The sequence below is a fragment of the Heteronotia binoei genome, chromosome 8, assembly GCF_032191835.1.
Source record: "Heteronotia binoei isolate CCM8104 ecotype False Entrance Well chromosome 8, APGP_CSIRO_Hbin_v1, whole genome shotgun sequence".
Lineage (NCBI taxonomy): Eukaryota > Metazoa > Chordata > Lepidosauria > Squamata > Gekkonidae > Heteronotia > Heteronotia binoei.
Window position 1 is genome coordinate 72117897 of NC_083230.1, and position 18833 is coordinate 72136729.

Genomic DNA, 18833 nt, shown 5'->3' on the forward strand with positions numbered 1-18833 from the left:
CCTCACTTCAATTTTTTTAGACCATTTTCCCTACCCTTAAGGATCATATGGTTGAATCCCATGATCCATGTCACCCCTGGATAGAAGGCACATCAGTCAAATGGGATTTCTTTCCTTTCTTCCAGTGTGGGCCAAAATTATTCCAGGGAATACCATGAGGGGAGATGAATGAGCAAGGGAAACAGGCATAAAATTGCTCCCTTTTCCATTTCTAGAAATTTTGCTCAGGATCTAACTTCTAATCTCTTTCCAGCTATCTTTGCTGTGTCTATCTAATGTAAATTAAAGGCCAATGGATAGAGTCAATGTCACTTCTGTGTTCATATCATGACTGTGTACTGTTGCAGCTGTGTAAATGTTAAGTATGTGCAATATTAGTAATAATAGTAAAATAATATAATATAATTTGTAGACTTTGTGACCTTGGACATGGTATACCCTCTTTGAAATGCAGGGAGTAAAAAAATTGGCTTGTAACAGCCTTTGGAGGATTCATTAGCTTTGACAATCTAATGCTGTTAAATGTTCTAAATGAACAAAGCACTCTCTCCATCTGCTCTGTTATTAGCATGAATACTTCTTTTTACTTTATGAGATACCTTGGACAATTAGTTTTGGAAGTAAGGTTCTGGATCACAGTGTTTTCATCTCTATGTTGGCTGGAGAGAATTGCTTAGTGTATGTCTAATATTAACTTGGACATAACGTCTTGAGTTCTGTGAATTCAGTCCAAACAGAACAGTTCATCCCTTTCTGTTTCTAAGATGAATTAAAAGATGCCTCAAACATAATTCCTTGTATAGACAAAAGAGGGATTCAATACCTTGAGACATTCTTCTTAAGTCATATTTTCATATTCTTCCTTATAACTTCCTTTCACACACTCTGCTGGTGGGGCAGACTTTTTTTTTTTTTAAGTATTGTGTGTGCAGATTATTAATATCTACCCTGAACTGATAGTATTCCGCAAAAAAATTAAAATAAAAATTAAAAATTGCCCTATTTAACATTTCTCCCTGCCACATTTCTCTTATAAAGAGAAGACAAAATAATCTGCTGCCCATCAAACGGATGATCTTCACACAGCTTCAAATGGATGCTGGAAATGATAGCATCCGGTTCCCATGATTAAAACCAGTGTCAGCCAAAAAATTTATGGAGCACCTGGCTACAGATGGGATCTGAAAGCCTTCTTCAGATATTTACAGGTTGCTAGCAGATGGGATACGGATTAGCCCCTCATTATAGCTAGGTGGCTTGTACTTCTTCTTACAATTGCACTATGTCAAGTACATAATAATTGAAAGAGTGGCTGCAGGTGGAACTCTGAGCATCTCTCAGTCAAACAAACATGTGCAAATAGGCTTAGAATCCCCTTTCCTTATCTGTGGTCACACGATGAATTACATGTCTCCTAAACCATTGCTTCGACATGTTTTTCTGAGCCCTTGCAGTCAAGGTTTTAATCAGTGGGGCAGAAAGTGAAGATGCTAATGTCTGTAAGGATGCTTTTTTGTGTTTGATAGCTACAAAGAGAACCTTAAAATATAGATTTGACTGTCACTGTAATGGAAGAAGCCACAGAAAACAATGCCCCCCTGCAGCTAAGAATGGCACATGGATCAAGGGATATTAACTGCCAGAAGGTACTTACCAATTAACATATTTAATGTATCATCATATCACAGTTTTGATAAACTAGAATCCTCCTAGAATCTGTTAATGTATGAGATCCATGTCAATTTGAGACAAGTCTAAAAATATTTCCAATGCTTGAAGTAAAACTCTAACCCAGGGGTGTCAAATGTCTGGTCAGTGGGGCAGAACCACCCCACCCAGGGCTTTAATCAGGCCTGTGGGGCTCTTTTCTTCCTGCTGGTCTTTCCTGTCCACACCCTTTGAAGCTTTGAGACTTTTGAAGTAAAGCTACAAAGAAAATGTGGAATGGACTTTCCATTAAGGTCTCTGTGACCAGATAGAGTACTCCCAGAGTAGTCTATCTGGGCACAGTAGTCTATCTGGGCACTGTAGAGTAGTCTATATGGGCACAGAAACCTTAATGGAAAATCAATTCTGTGTTTTTCCTTGCAGCTTTGTCTGTGCTGCAAGGAGTGGAGCTCAGTTTCACTTTTCAGTGTTTAAATGGCCACTTAGAAGCTGTTCCTTGCTGGAGTTGTGTGACCTTGCAAATAAAGGGTTGATGCTTTGAACCAGCATGAATGGACCTTAGAACTGGTGCCTAATGAGTACTCTAACCTGAGAACCCACAATCAAAGAGGAATATTACACTGAAGAGCTATTGCCAATCAGAGTAGACCTGGAAGCAGAAAAAGAAGCTTGCAATGCCCAGTCATTTCATGTTTTCCTAAGCCCAGGGCATTTTATATTTTTGGTTTATATTTTTAGTCTCTTCTGTGACCCTTGTGCTTTTCCTTGATTTTTATTATTAAAATTGTATTGCCAAATCCCACTATTTCCCCACCTTTCCATTTTAAATAAAACATCACAAGAGTTTTAAGGATGTTTATATTTTAAGATGTATATACAAATGGGTTCGATACTCCTGCTCTAATCAGATTTTGTAATTGGGTTTTATTCCAGCACAACCACCTAAAACCACAGCTTTGTTTAACTGCCAGTTTTCCCCCAAGGAAATATGACAACCAAAATTCTTTAAAAAAAAACTTTTTAGACAACCAACATTCTGTGAAGGTATTGATTATACAGCCTGGCCCTATGTATCTAACAACCTGTCAGCTTGACGTCTATCCCTGGAAAAGTTTTAGAACAAGCCATCAAACAGTCAGTCCTGCAACATTTAGAAAGGATGGCTGTGATTACTAAGAGCCAGCATGGGTTTCTCAAGAACAAGTCATGCCGGACTAACCTGATCTCTTTTTTTGAGAAAGTGACTACCTTGCTGGATCAGAGGAATACTGTAGACATAGTTTATCTTGATTTCAGTAAGGCTTTTGATAAGGTTCCACATACTATCCTTGCTGACAAGTTGGTAAAATGTGGTTTGGATCCTGTTACCATTGGGTAGATCTGTAACTGGTTGACAGATTGCACCCAAAGAGTGCTTGTGAATGGTTCCTCATCCTCTTGGAGAGAAGTGACAAATGGAATGCCTTAAGGATTTGTCCTGGGGCCTATTTTGTTCAACATTTTTATAAATGATTTGGATGAAGGAATAGAAGGAATGCTTATTAAATTTGCAGATGATACTAAATTGGGAGGGGTTGCAAATACAGTAGAAGACAGAAACAAGATACAGGATGACCTTGACAGGCTGGAAAACTGCGCTGAAACCAATAAAATGAATTTTAAGAGGGATAAATGTAAAGTTCTGCATTTAGGTAGGAAAAATCCAATGCATGGTTATTGGATGGGGGAGACTTGGCTTAGCAGTAGTATGTATAAAAAGGATCTAGGGGTCTTAGTGGACCATTCGCTGAACATGAGTCAACAGTGTGATGTGGTGGCTAAAAAAGCAAATGCAATTTTGGGCTGTATCAACAGAAGTATAGCGTCCAGATCACATGAAGTGATGGTACCGCTTTACTCTGATCTGGTAAGACCTCACCGGGCGTACTGTGTTCAGTTTTGGGCACCACATTTTAAGAAGGATATAGACAAACTGAAACAGGTCCAGAGGAGGGCAACGAAGATAGTGAAGGAACTGGAGACCATCCTATGAAGAAAGGTTGAAGGAGCTGGGTATGTTTAGCCTGGAGAGGAGGTGGCTGAGAGGTGATATGATCATCATCTTCAAGTACTTGAAAAGCTGTCATATAGAGGATGGTGTGGAATTGTTTTCTGTGGCCCCAGAAGGTAGGACTAGAACCAATAGGTTGAAATTAAATCAAAAGAGCTCCTGGCTCAACATTAGGAAGAACTTCCTGACCATTAGAGCCGTTTCTCAGTGGAACAGGCTTCCTCAGGAGGTGATGGGCTCTCCTTCCTTGGAGGTTTTTAAACAGAGGCTAGATGGCCATCTGACAGCAATGAAGATCCTGTGAATTTAGGGGGAGGTATTTGTGGGTTTCTTGCATTGTGCGGGAGGTTGGAGTAGATGATCCTGGAGGTCCCTTCCAACTCTATGATTCTATGCTTAGTTGGGTAAATCCTGCTAAATTGGGAAGTAATCAATTGGCTTAAAAGGGTATATCTCAGTTCAGGATTGTAGTGTTTCCCACATTCAGCTCTGGTCTTGTGTAGTAGCCTAGAGGATAAACCAATAATGTTTTGTTTCTTTGTATTGCTTCTATGCTTGCAGTGTAGCAAGACCTAATGCCCATTCAAGCCCTGTTCTACCCAAGCCAGGTATTATTATTACAGGTATTATTCATGTAGCTTATTCATTGTTTTGTTTTCAGAAGTTACATAAATGTCTCAGGTTTTACAAGCAAACATTACCACCCATCACCTAATTGTTGTATTTTTCTTTCTTTCTCATCAACACATTTGGCATGGAAATTGTTCCCTGGGGGCAGCCACGTGTTGGGCTGCTAGAAGCCACTTATGTGATATCTAAAAATATTGCTATTGTTCTTCAGCCCTGCTTAGAAAATCATTTCCCTGTGGTATTGTTAACAAACAACAGCTTGAAATAGGATGTATTAGCATATTCTAGGACAAGTCCGAAATGGACCTGGATCCTGAACATTTTACTACAGTGGCTTCCCATCAAGATGAAGTAGTGCACTGTGTAAGAAGTTATCATGCCCCTTTTCTAGTGAATGGCTGAGTGTTCTCTTATTTTCTTTTTGTCATCTCTATCTGAAAGGTTATCAGGAACTTGTGGTTGTTTTGAGTCCTGTAACAGATTATTCTGTTTTGTCTCTTGAAATAGACATGGAATTTAGAAATCCCATTTTAATATAACTTTAGTAACCAGCCCCCCCCCACCAATTAGGTAATTATTTATTCATTTGAAATATTTTGGACCACTAAGCAGCAAACAATAAAACAAATTAACAATAATTTAAAAGAAAATCAAATGAAAACATCAGCAGGCAACAATTCCAGACACTTTGCAATATTTGTTTCCAGAAGAGAGAGATCTGTATGTCTTAGTTCTATCCAGGAACTCCAAATGTTTTTCCAGACTTTGAGGTAGTTTGGATGTGGAAACCATCTTTTACTAATGAGTACTATAAGGTATAGGAAGGAAAGCACTAGCTGTTGCTAAAGATCTCAAAAGTTCATTTATGTTTCTATATAGCCCCATGGGGGAGGGGAAGAGCCTTTTTCTGATGTCCTCTTCCTTTTGTTGGAGAAAGCTCCTCAATTCATAGAAAGGATCTGGTTGTTGTGGAAAGTGCAACCAAGTTATAGTGACCCTGTAGGGTTTTCAAGGCAAGAGATGTTCTGAGATGATTTGCTATCACCAGCTTCCACTGAACTTCTTTGGTGGTCTCCCATCCAAGTACTAACCAGGGCTGATCTCCTGCTTAGCTTCCGAGATCTGATGAGATCAGGCTAACCTGAGCCATCCAAGTCAGTGCAAAAAGGAACTACTGGATCTAAATGACTGTGTTAAAAATGGGACTAGGTTTAGGATGGATGCAGAATGGATGTGCCAGTGGCTGTAGACTGGCATTCTTTTCACTGATACAATTGTAGCCACCTTCAACTTTTAAAAAATAATTTCTCAAAACTTACTAGTGTCATTTTTTGCACTGGCCCAACCTGCCTTCTCTTTGGTAATTTGTGACCTAGTGGAAACAACAGGAACAACTGTTTGTAAAGATTCTCTGAAAATTTACCTGGAAGCAAGATTTAGGATTTGGGAGTGGCAATTCCCAAGTCTATCTAACAGCATTTTCACAAGTGATTCTAAGAATGGTATTTGAAATCACCTTAGTGCTGAGAGTTCTGAGAACAAACTCTTAAGCATTTTTCTTTCAAAGAGCAGGTGCACAGGGTTCTGATTTGGACCAGGATCACAATGCAGTGTCAAGAGGGTTTAAGTCTGTGCAGTTTCCCTAGCCTCAATTTGGTCTCGCTGAACTTCTGTTGCGTTGTAGGTTTAACCCAAACAGGAATAAATAGCAACTATGTGGGGCTATTTCAGGTTGAAAAAAATGGGGTTGGATGGGAAGTTTAAATCTCTTTCCCCCTGTATCATGATTTCAGAGTAGGGTATCAGATTTCTGCGTATTGAAAGAGAAACAAACATTTGGGAGCTCATTCACAGAACTTGCAGTCACAGAACTTAGCCTTAAATCTGTGAAATTTACAATCATTAGAACAAATGGCTTTCCACTGTCTATATTGTAGTAAAAATATTCAAAGACTGAAACACATTACATGGAAGTAGTAAGTCTATTTGAGCTCAGTAGGACATATTCTTCAGTAAATTAACATAGGAACAGGCTGTTAGACCAAGTAACTTTTTCCCTATGATTCCACAGTATGACATGTTTGATTAAGTCAGAAGACTTTTACAGCTTTTATTAACAGAAGCATTCAAGACTTGGATGACAATGAAATACAGAAATACAGAATACCTTAATTTAGAATAAACTTGAAAGGAAATAAATATGCACTATTGTGGAGATCACATGGGAACATCAAGTCAAAGCCTGAATATGATCTTCATTGTGTTTGGCAGAATATGGGCTTAACTTTTGTGCTTCACCACTAGGCTAGCTAACACAATAGTACTCACTTGTTCTTTTTCACAGTGGAATGCCCTATTTGTGGTAGAGGGAAAAGGTTGTAGCCTTTCATTTTGTTCATGATTTGCTAAGTTATCAGAAATAATCTCTTTCTCCCACACCTTGCCTTTTCACTTTGCAGAAACTACAAGTTTATTGACCAATTCATCGATCCTTCTGAAGTGAATCCGCTTAGTGCAAAAAGGCTGTAGAAAATCTGTGTGTACATTCCAGTTGAATGCAGCAAAGACTGAGGCTGCTCCCTTCAGAATTTAGCGCAGGTGTGTTGGCAAATGTCGGAAACATAATTCTTTATTGATTTTCCATTAATGTTTGACAAGTAGAGTTGGAGGCAGAAATACAATGACTGTTACCCTTTGATATAAAACATTATATGAAATAAATGTCACAGTGTACATCTCTTTAGTATACCCAATTCTATACAATTTTACTCAGAAAGAATTTACTCAATGAAGCTTGCAACCAAGAAAGTGTGCATAGGAATTCATTTCTAGATTTAAAAGGGTCCTGGAAGAATGAATGTTTTTTGAAATGCTGTATCCTGAAATAGAGCACTCATGTGCTATTTCAGGATACATTTTTCATTCTCAGAAAAAGCCCAAGTTCTTTCTAAGAATTTTTTTTTAAGTCTTGGAATGAGCACATTATTCTGGATCAAGATGGTCAAGTTTCACCTGTCACTAGATTCCAGTCAGAATGGAGTGTATGTAATGCATATTCCAGCTATATCACACAGTGTCTTGTGAATGTATATAGATCACAAAGCATTGATTTACATTTTTTAAAAAAAATATTGGTGCAATAAGAAGTGAGATCAACAAGTTTGAAATTCCCAGATGCAAGATACAAACCTGACCATTCATAATGCTTGGCTCCAGCCATATCAGGACAACATGGTTCCCAGAGTTCCTTACTTACTTGGATTATAAAATGAGTTGGAGAATAATTCTGCAATTCTTCCCACAACTACTTTGCTGTTTCAGGTGGTTGTGGCAGCAGGGCAGGAAGCATGATTTCTCTTGCCTTCTCGAGTGTTCCAGGTACCAAGGATTCTTGATTAATATAGTTTTTCAAGAGTGCTTGACATACGTAGAAAAATAGGTTTATACCATGAGTAAACATTATATGCTATGTAATTATGGATTTTTGACACCCTCACTAGACATTTTAGACATTTTAGACATTAGTCGAAAGCCCTGTGTAGATAGTTTTTCGATCTTAAGAATGCACAGATTAGTACTGAAACACAACTTTTTTTTTAAATGTTTTCTTATAGGAAAAAGGCTGAAGTGCCATTGCATTTGCCTTGAACAATTAATTTTCCATAATATTGTATGAAGTAACACATCTAGTAGCATCACTATATTCTGCTCAGAAAGGATTAGAGGAGTCCAAAAATAAAATCTTTGGTGGTTTCTTTTGCCCCCCCAGTCGGAATGAAGAGGCAGACACAGGAATTGGGTTTAAACCGGGCCGCTTTATTAAACACATAACACTGTAACTGGCAGGGGGTGAAACCTGAACCAGACAAGCCCTGGGGTCAACACCTGGACCCCGCCTTGTCCAAAGGGCGAGCCACCCTGCCCCCAGCACAAGCCCGCCGTATTCGGGTTGTAGCTGAGCGGCCAGGCCTCCAGCCATCACCATCTGGGCTGGCATCGATCCCCATGGAAGGATCCAACCAGGTGAGGCTCCGAGTGATCTGCATCACCGCACTGAGCCGTGTAGCCCATCTACGGTTCCTGCAGACCACCGCACCAACGGTGCTAGGCCATAGGTGCTCCCCTGGAAAACCCTGTGGCCAAACCTCCTCCAGCCTGCGACCTTAACCATTATCATTACCAAACTAAACTAACCGGCAGTACAAGGTAGGCAAAAAACACCCCCACAATGGCCAATTGTGTGGAGATGAAAAAATTCCTACCTGGCCCCTAATAAGGCGACCAGCATACGCCTGTACTACCGAAAGGGACGGGTGGGCGGGCAGAGAGCCAAAAGAAACTGCGTGCAGGGAGAGCGGGGGCCGGGGCTTAAATAGCCCCGGCTCCGCGCCTGCAGCAAACCCCCGTATGTGGGGTGATGTTGCCCCTCCCTCCTTCCGGGGCGGCAAAGGCGGCCCCCAGCCTAAGCGCCGGCGAGCCGGCTTGGCTGGGAGGGGCCGGACATTGCCCCCCCAGTCGGAATGAAGAGGCAGACACAGGAATTGGGTTTAAACCGGGCCGCTTTATTAAACACATAACACTGTAACTGGCAGGGGGTGAAACCTGAACCAGACAAGCCCTGGGGTCAACACCTGGACCCCGCCTTGTCCAAAGGGCGAGCCACCCTGCCCCCAGCACAAGCCCGCCGTATTCGGGTTGTAGCTGAGCGGCCAGGCCTCCAGCCATCACCATCTGGGCTGGCATCGATCCCCATGGAAGGATCCAACCAGGTGAGGCTCCGAGTGATCTGCATCACCGCACTGAGCCGTGTAGCCCATCTACGGTTCCTGCAGACCACCGCACCAACGGTGCTAGGCCATAGGTGCTCCCCTGGAAAACCCTGTGGCCAAACCTCCTCCAGCCACCGCCAATGCCAAGCCTCTGCTTAGGCATTAGCGCCCCACCGGGTGGCCCGGAGCCAACCGAAACCCCCTGCCCTAGCCATTAAAAGGCCCGGTTGCCCAACTCAAGACACCGTCTGACCGATACCGGTCAGCCTACTAGAACAGCAGGGGCGGGATCCCAGGCCAGCAGTGGCCCCGCACTGAGGCCAGGCTGGGTGCCCTCCCAGATCGTCTGGCAAAATGGGAAAAATGACAACCGTGCTGTGCCCGCAGATGAGAACCGCATCACTCACCACGAGCCCAGCATCTGAAAAACAAACAGCAGTCAGCATAAACAACAATACAACCAAAAAAGCCCCCACCCACCAGGAGGTAACCAGAGGGAAAATAAGTTCGGCCAGCCGCAGCACGCCACCTGCTCATGAGCCAGATGGTGGAGTGCCATCGGGCGGATGGGGGTAGCCCCCTTTACCAGGTGGCTGCTGCCCGCCCCCGCTGCCCCCGGGGGTCTTACTGCCCGGTCTGGATGTAGATTGGCTACAGGCCGAAAGTGCGTGGGCCCCGCTGCATCGCGGGCACTCATGCCGAAACTTACAAGGTTTCCTGGGGCACGCACCCTTAGCCGCGAATTCCCAACATAACGGCCGGGACTGGGCTGACTGGCCCGAGGCATTACAGGCCCCTGTAGAGCACTGTTGCTGCTGCACCCTCTGCACCAGATGGCCGCTGTCAGCCCTATCTCCAGCATTTGGTTTCGCCGGGGACATCAATTGCAACCACAGTTGCTGATTTATTTGGTCCCAGGGCATCCCAGGATTCACAGCGGCCCTCATGCGGAAGGCCTCGTCGTACTGCAGCCAAGCCGCACCGACGAAGTCTGTATAGGCCCTATAAACAATATCTATGTATTGAAAAAGGGCCGCCGCACGTGCCGGCTGCGCTCTCGCAATGACTCCGGCATAAATGAGGAAACCAGGCAACCAGTTTGCCCAGGACCGATCGACCTTCCTGCGTTTTAGCTTCTCCTTCTCCTTGTCGTCGAGCTCGTCCTTATTTTTCTTCTCGAGCTCTCTGAAAAGGAGGCTAAACACGTCCACATACTCCCCCCGGAGAATTTTTTCCCGCGTGGCAGCTGTCAGGTGATCGCCCAGAGGCAGGGAAGTATCACCATAGGGGAGGATATGGAAAGGGATGTTCGCGTAAGGGGTGGGGGGGTAAAACCAACCACTGCCCTGGACCGCTGGCCGTGTCCCAAGAAATTGTCCAAGCTGCTGACCACCCCATGGCAAAACGCCAGGAGTGGGCAGGGGGGCAGGAGCAGCAGACGGCGCCACAGCGGCCACCTGCTGACCAACCGGGGGAAAAACTGAACTAGGCAGCGGACTCGGTGTATGAAAACCCCAAGCCCACGGCTGAACAGAGTTCGACTGCTCCCCCGCCCCAGACTGTCCGGTAACCCATGCTGCTCCGCCCATCGGTGACGAGGAAGGAGAAAGTTGAATGGGGCCCCAAGGCCACCCCTGAACTGGCGGAAAGGGAGGCTTACCACCATCGCCCGGAAAGATACCAGCACCTCCTGGGGTCTGTGGCCCACCGCTGCCAGATGCACCGCCACCTGATGGCACGCCCGAAGGGCCTTCCTCCGGATCCTCCTCCTGACCGGGTTCCGCCGGTGCTTCAGGCTCGGACGGCCCACCCTGTAATGCAGATAACCGGGCGAGCAACTCCGATTCAAAAGTAAGCCGCGCCGACCGGCCGGTGGCGCGGCGACGCCCCCCCCAAATGGGAGCGCCCCTGGCAACTCTGTCCTGTTCGATGGCATCCAGCTGGCTCATGATAGCCAGCCTAACTTGTTCACTCAGCCCCGCTTCATTAGCTGGAGTTCCCAGTTGGCCCCGCCCCCGAGGTGGGCGGGCGGGCTGCTTGCCCTTCGACTTGCCCTGCCCTTTTTTTGGTGCCATCCTAACAACTGCTATCTACCAGCTGCAAAATGACAGGGGATGGTCCAAAGCACCCTCTCTGCCCCCCCCCGTCAACAACTAGTATGATAGTGGGACCGAGCAGCTGCTGGCGTCGCCCAGACACAAGGACAGGAACCACCGCTCAACACCCAACAACAGCCGCCTGTGTCCACAGGCTCCCCACCCCCAAGGGGAGAGAAGGGGTGGGGCGGGGGGGGGGAAGCCAACGGGACCAGCCTCCAGCCCAAGCAGCCACCAACAATCCCGAAGGGGCGGGCCCCGGGGCACCCCAGCCAGGGAGAAAAAGCGTGTGGGGACCACAGGTTCCCTCCCCACCAGGCAACCCCGAGGTCCACTCCCCCGCGAAGAGGACGGCCACAACCCAACGGGGCCCAGGATGGAAGGAAACGCTGCGACCGCCAAGCCCACTCACCCGAAAAGGCTACTGCCTTGATAAACAGCCAGCCGCACGCGCTCGCCCTAATAATGGGCCGCTGCGCGTCGCCGCCTAATAAAAAGGGGGCTACCGCCCTGCAAAAAACCGGCCGCCCGCACTCCCCCGAACCAGGGGCCGCTGCGCGTCGTCCCCGCCGAGAGAAAGGTGCCCGGCAATGGCCCTAACCGCCTAATACCACACCCTACTCAGCCGCCCAGAGGCTGCACAGCAAGGAGACTGCCGCGCTGGCCCTAACGACCCAAGCCGCCCTGCCGATACCGCCCAAGCACGATCCAGAAATTGGCCTCGCCAGCGCCTCTCAGCCGCCGCCCGCGCCGCTGCCCAGCGTCACCCGACGCCGCCGTAAGCAGTTTCCGCCGCCGAGATCCCTCGCCGCTCGAGCCTCGCTGCGCCGCGCCGCTCCCGAAAAGCACGTAGCTTTCACAGGGAGCAAGAACCACCGCCGATCAGCTGTTCGGCGCCGCAGTCCTTAGCTGCCCAGGCCTCACCGGACGCCTGCACGCACGTGGCTCTCCTACAGAGAGCCAAAAGAAACTGCGTGCAGGGAGAGCGGGGGCCGGGGCTTAAATAGCCCCGGCTCCGCGCCTGCAGCAAACCCCCGTATGTGGGGTGATGTTGCCCCTCCCTCCTTCCGGGGCGGCAAAGGCGGCCCCCAGCCTAAGCGCCGGCGAGCCGGCTTGGCTGGGAGGGGCCGGACATTCCCCCTCAAATAATACTTTTCAAAAATGTCTTATGATGCATAATCTTATACTTCCCTGAGCCCACATATTTCCAAATTTACCTTTTCTCTCTAGACAAGCCCCTGCCCTGGCCTCATAAGATCAGCTGGGGAAGCTTTGCTTAGGTTGTTTTCAGTAACAGAAATAATTTCTTATATTTCTAAGAGCCCTAACATCTGGTTAAAATATATATACAAACTGAGTCCACCAGGACTAAGATACATGCAGAAAAATATGAAAGGAAGATTAGATGTTTTGTAAATCATGCTCTTAGAGATAACTGCAGAACAAACAAGCTGAACTGACTTAAATAGAGCAAAGTTTGATTCCAGTGACACCTTCAAGACCAACAAAGTTTTATTTATGTTATAAGTTGCTTTTGTGTGCATGCACAGTCATTCTTCAGGTATCTGAAGAAGTTATATGCCTGAAGAAGTTATACATCTGAAGAAGTTGTATGAAGCTTATACTGTGAATAAAACTTTGTTTATATTAAAGGTGTGACTGGTCTCAAATTTTGTCCTGCTGCTTCAGACCAACATGGCTACCCCATCTGAATCTGAACTTAAATAGATAAAAACAGCTTGACTGTATGCTGCCTTTGTAGAGGTAGCACATAAACTTCCTTAATAACATAAAAGAAGTCGTAGAGTTCAGTATGTGAGGAGCTGTTTTAGCACTATAATATGCATACTACTGCACTGAAACCTCTATATGATCCTTCATAATACCAAGCAAGGGGATATTTGTGTATTTATTTATTATTGTGATGTCAGGTCTGACATGACAGGCTATTGGCCCATAGAAAGCATAGCAGCCAGTTGGCAACATTTCACTGTCATTACATAGTTGTTGCTCCTGAAATATAGGCTGCTATTCTACGATAAAGCTTCAGCAATTCCATCTAAACCAGAGTTATAAGGCTACTGATACTCTATTGGTATTGCCCTACTGCAGCCAAGAAGCAGGACACAATCTGCAGAGCACAGCTCACTTGTTGAGAGAAAGTGAATGGTTACTCTCAGCACATTGCAGCTGATGTCCCTCCCTCGTTAAATAGCAATTTTCCATGCTCATTGAAAAGGGAGACCATTTTTTGCAGGCATGAACTGCTTTATGTTTTTTCTAAACCCTAGTTGCTTAGAACTGCGGAAGACTAGTTCAAAATTTCCTGGGATTGGGGAGGGAGAGAAATCAGGGACTAGCCAAAAGTTAACTTCTATACAAGTCTTTGCTTTCCTGTTTGGTGTGTGTATTTCTGAGTTAGAATATAGACAGGCAGTAACATGTTCCAAAACAAAGTCAGACTGTTTAATGACAAAATATAGCAATTGTTACTTTAATACTTCTGCCAATGTTTCCTTGAACAAATGTGCTACAATATATTTATTTTTTATGTTGCTGTATAGGGATCTATAAAGACATCCATACTGAAGTATTTCTTAATTACCCACAGACTAAACAAGCTTTGCATTGACATAGCTTCAAAGGTAAGACAATGATAAATATTCTCATTCCTTAAAATGAACAACAAACAATAATGCTAAATTAAGTTAGAAGGGTGGGGAGTAGGTTTAATTTGTTAGAGTAACCCTTTGGGTCTGTGGTGCCAAATCCCATCTTCTCACAGCTACATGTTTATAACAGCAGGAGGATGGCTGCTGAAACAAAACAGAGCAAAACAGGCTGCTGTAACAGAGCAGCAACAGTCATAATGTCACTTATAAAATGTTACCATATTAGAATGTCCCAGAAAACGCACATACTGCAATGCCTTCAGGAACTTCATGATATCCTCCTCCTCCTTGACCAGGTAATCAAAAAGAGATTGCATGCAGCATGGGACAAGTTGCCCACCCAGTCAGAATGAAGAGGCTGACACAGTTTGTTGGATAAACAGGGCCGCTTTATTTAAACAACTTGAATGAACTAAAACTGGCAAGGGGTAAGGCCTAACAAGACAAGCCCTGGGGTCAGTCCCATGACCCCGCCTTTTCCTGAAAAGGGGCGAGCCACCCTGCCCCCAGCACGAGCCCAACATATTCTGGGTGGTGCTGAGCAGCCAGGCCCAAACTCCACCTCCACCTAGGCCGACTTTGATCCCACTGGAAAGATCCTGCCCGGTGAGGCTTTGTCGTGATCTGCACTCCCAGCATTGAGCCATAAAGCCCATCTGCAGTTCATACAGACCACCTGCACCAACAGGTGCTGAGCCATAGGTGCTCCCCAAAAACACTGTGGCCCAAACCTCATCCTGCCACCGCCATTGCCAAGCCGCCGCTTAGGCATTCACGCCCACTGGGCGGCCCAGAACTGATCGCAACCCCTGCCTTAGTTTGTCCAAAAAGGCCTGGTTGCCCAACTCTGATAAATGAACCCCATCCGGCCTATACAAGTCGGTGTTCTCGACTCATATGGCTGGATGGGGAAGGAATATCCCTAAGCCCCCCTCCATGGCCTTCTGCAAGGCCCGGTTGGTCTTGCGTCTGGCCCGCTCTATCCCCCTGGGGGACAAGGCGTAATGCCAGACCTTGCGTGGCAAAATTGCCGACCATACTAAAATAACTCCTGGCCATCTACGTTTAATGGCCTGAAGGTCCACTTGCGCCTGCAATGAAAGGGCCTTCCCTTTCATCAAACCCAGGTCATTCCCACCCAAGTGGATGATTAGGATGTGCGGAGGAGGCGCCCTCCTTCCACTAAACAACAGTGGCATGATCCCTGACCAGCACAGGCCACGGCGACCCAGCCACTCCACCGTTGCCCACTCACTGAGGCCCAACTGGGTGCCAACTGGTGATCTCCTGGCCTGATGGGCAGACCAGAATACCATACTGTGCCTGCAGATGAGGATCCGACACCTCTCCCTACGAGCCACAGCACCTGGAAAACAGAAAACATCACCAATGGGAACAAATTGCCAATGGGCACGAAAGTACTAACTAGCCCCCCCACGCTCCTAAGTGACCAACGAACGCACATAGGATTTGAAGGCTGCGGACCGCCAACGGCCGATCCGCTGTATAGCAGAGGGTGAATAGCCCATTACGGCTGCCATGGAAGCGGCACCAATCCGGAATGAATGTGTCCCAAATTTAACACCCCCTAACCCCAACTTAGCCAGTGCCCTGCCTGTCACTGCCCAGAATTGGTATTTTGTCAGGGGGGACCCATTGCTGTGGTGAAACAAGGGGCCATTCCTTTCCCCCCGACCTGTAAATACTGCTCCAGTGCCTTAACTGGGCACAACTCAAGTGTTGCACACTGGCCGACCATAATAAAGGTGCCCCTCTGATGCTGGTCCATTTTAGATCGCCTAACTGTCAGGCGTACCTGTCCCCCTTCAAATTTGACGTCACTGGCATGCAGCGCCCCATCAGAATTGTCGTTTTTTGACTGCACCACCAATTCACTAATCCGAAGTGCACCAAAAAAGGCCACCAAAGAGGCCGTGTGAAAAAGAGCGGCCTCAAATGAAGATGAACACACCCCGGGCCAAACTTTATAAAGTCCTTTAAAAACAGAAGGGGATATGGGTTGCCGGGCGTCCTCCCGTGGCCCACGCTCTCTAGCCCAGCCCTCCAGCATCTTTCTGACTCTAAAATCACCTGTACACTGCGGAAGGCCTTGCGCTTTACTGATAAAGGCAAGCGCCTCCAACTGGCCCCTAATTGACTTGAGCCCTAACCCTCTATCCTTCTGATGAATACAAAACTGTATAATATGTGCCACCGGGGCTGGCCAGCTATCTGGCAGCCCGGCAGCGCTCCTAAACACCTGAAACTGCAAGTCAACCCTTTCATAAGCTTTTTGGGTGCTCGGAGCCAACGCTAATTAAATCGCCCTACCGGCTTCAGCTTCCCAAGCTGCCACAGTTCCTGGGGCATTCGCGCTGGCTGAGGGTCCGCTTCCGGGGCAAGTTGGCAAAAGTGCTCAATCTGTTGGTGAGATAGAGCGTCCGCCACCCCATTGCACACCCCCTGAACATGTTGTGCTAGGAATAGAATGTTCAACCAGAGGCACTGCAATGTAAATGCCTGCACCAGATTCATCACTAATTCTGATCTGGATGACAAGGAGTTGTTAACATGTACCACCACCATGTTATCACACCAGAAATGAGCCGTGTGGTTGGCCATTTGCTCACCCCAAAGCCAAATGGCTACTACAATGGGAAAGAACTCCAAAAAAGTGAGGTCGCGGCAGAGCCCACTGGCCAACCACCCGGTGGGCCAAAGTTCCGCACACCGGTGGCCTCGAAAATATACTCCAAATCTGGTGGCACCCGCCGCATCTGAAGATATCTGAAGCTCCGCTTCAATCTTCAAGTCCTCCCGCCAGAAAGAAACTCAATTGAAGGAATCCAAAAATTCCTCCCATACCTCTAAGTCCCTCCGCATACCTACAGTCACACGCATTCTATGGTGAGGTAGCCGCAAGGACCTCAAGGCATCACATAGGCGCTGCAAAAAGGCCCTCCCCGGGGCAACCACTTTGCACACAAAGTTGAGATGCCCCACAATCTGCTGGAGCTCAAACAACGACACTTTGCGCTGCTTCCTGAGAGCCCAATCGCTCTCGGAGACGTTCTACTTTTTCCGCAGGCAGCCATGAAGCTTGCTGCGTAGTATCCAGATCAATACCCAAAAACGTGAGCACTGAACTAGGGCCCTTTGTCTTTTCATGTGCCAGTGGCACCCCAAGCTCCTGCACCAGTTCCACAAATGACTGCAGTAACCTGGTACATTGCCCGGACCCTGCCGGGCCCACAAAAAGATAGTCATCCAAATAGCGAACCGTATCACTTAGCCCAGACCTGGTCTTAAGCGCCCATTCCATAAAGGAACTAAAACGCTCAAAAGCAGCACAAGACACTGAGCAACCCATGGGTAAGGCCCTGTCCATGTAATACTTCCCTTCAAAACTAAAGCCCAGCAGGTCAAAATCCTCCGGATGCACTGGCAAAAGGCAAAAGGCTGACAATGTCACATTTCGCCATTTCAGCCCCCACGCCACAACCCCGAACCACATTGACCGCTTGGTCAAATGAGGTGTACTTGACCGAACAGAGAACGTCTGGAATGGAATCGTTAACTGATCCACCCTTGGGGTAAGACAAGTGGTGTATCAAATGGTATTCTCCGGGTGCCTTTTTAGGCACCACCCCCAGGGGAGATACCTGTAAGTTAGGTACTGGTGGAGCCTCAAAGGGGCCGAGAACCCTCCCCTCCGCACACTCCTTAGCTATTTTTGCTCTTACCACATGCTCCATTCCTACTACGGAAAGCAGATTGGGAGCCAAACAAGGTACTCTAGGTCCCTGATATGGAATACGAAAACCAAAAGAAAACCCGTCCAATAGATAGACCGCCACCAGAGAATAATTGACCAGAAACCGCCTAAGTACCTTCACCTGTATGGGACTGGGTCCCTTTTCCAGGTGGCTGCTGGCTACCCCCACCCCCGGGGCATTTCGTAACCACCCTGGGTTTGGACTTGCTACAGGCTGAAAAGGCATGTGACCCGCCATACAGCGGGCACTCATGTTTAAACTTACATGCCTTCCTGGAACACACGCCCTTGGACGTGAATTCCCAGCATAACAGCCGGGGTTGAACCGACTGGCCCGTTGTACCACAGACACCTACACTCACCTGTTGCTTATGCACTAGGTGTCCACTATCAGCTCTATCAGCTAAGTTAGATTTCGCCGGTGACATTAACTGCAGCCAAAGCTGCTGGTTAATCTGGTCCCAGGGCATCCCAGGATTGACAGCGGCCCGCATCCGAAAGGCCTTGTCATGTTGCAACCAGGCCGCACCCACAAAATCAGTGTACGTGTGGTACACTATGTTGCAATACTGAAACAGCACGGCCGCCCGAACTGGCTGCACCCTAGCTATAACCCCCACGTAAATTAAGAAACCTGGCAGCCAATTCGCCCAGGTCCTATCCACCTTTCTCCGCTTCAGCTTCTCCTTTTCCTTGTTGTCTAATTCCTCCTTCTTCTTTTTCTCCAGTTCTCTAAAGAGGAGGCTAAAGACATCAACATATTCGCCCCTCAAAATCTTATCCCTTGTAACCACCGACAGGTGATCTCCCAATGGCAGTGCAGTGTCGCCATATGGGAGCACCTGAAACAGTATGGACCCATATGGATTTGGGGGGTTGCTCCACGTGCCACTTGTGGAAATTGCCCACCCCCCTTGCATTGACAACTGTCCTTGCCCTCCCCACGGAAGCACGCTCACCGCAGGCTGCAGGGTGGGGGTACTCTGTGAGGCCACTGGGGCAACTGCCTGTGAAGGTGCCTGTGAACCAGCCCCTACACTGCTCTGACTTTGTGGTGGTACCAATGGAGCGCCCAAAGCCCATGATGGCTCAGCCAAACCCTGGGGTACCCAAGGCCCAACATTTCCTGGCATTACCGGCACCCCACCCGCCATACTTGGGGACACTGTTGAC

At 47.2% G+C, this 18833-nt stretch overlaps 1 long non-coding RNA gene across 3 annotated transcripts in view; it reads left to right on the forward strand.

Annotated features, from left to right (window-relative positions):
* Positions 1 to 18833, forward strand: part of LOC132575884 (uncharacterized) — a 105912-nt gene that overhangs the window by 34276 nt on the left and 52803 nt on the right. For 2 of the 3 annotated variants that reach the window (XR_009555706.1, XR_009555704.1), the window contains exons 2-3: positions 6808 to 6946; positions 13778 to 13858. This is a non-coding gene — a long non-coding RNA (uncharacterized LOC132575884). The remainder of the gene's footprint in view (positions 1 to 6807; positions 6947 to 13777; positions 13859 to 18833) is intronic. The other variant, XR_009555705.1, reaches the window with a different exon arrangement.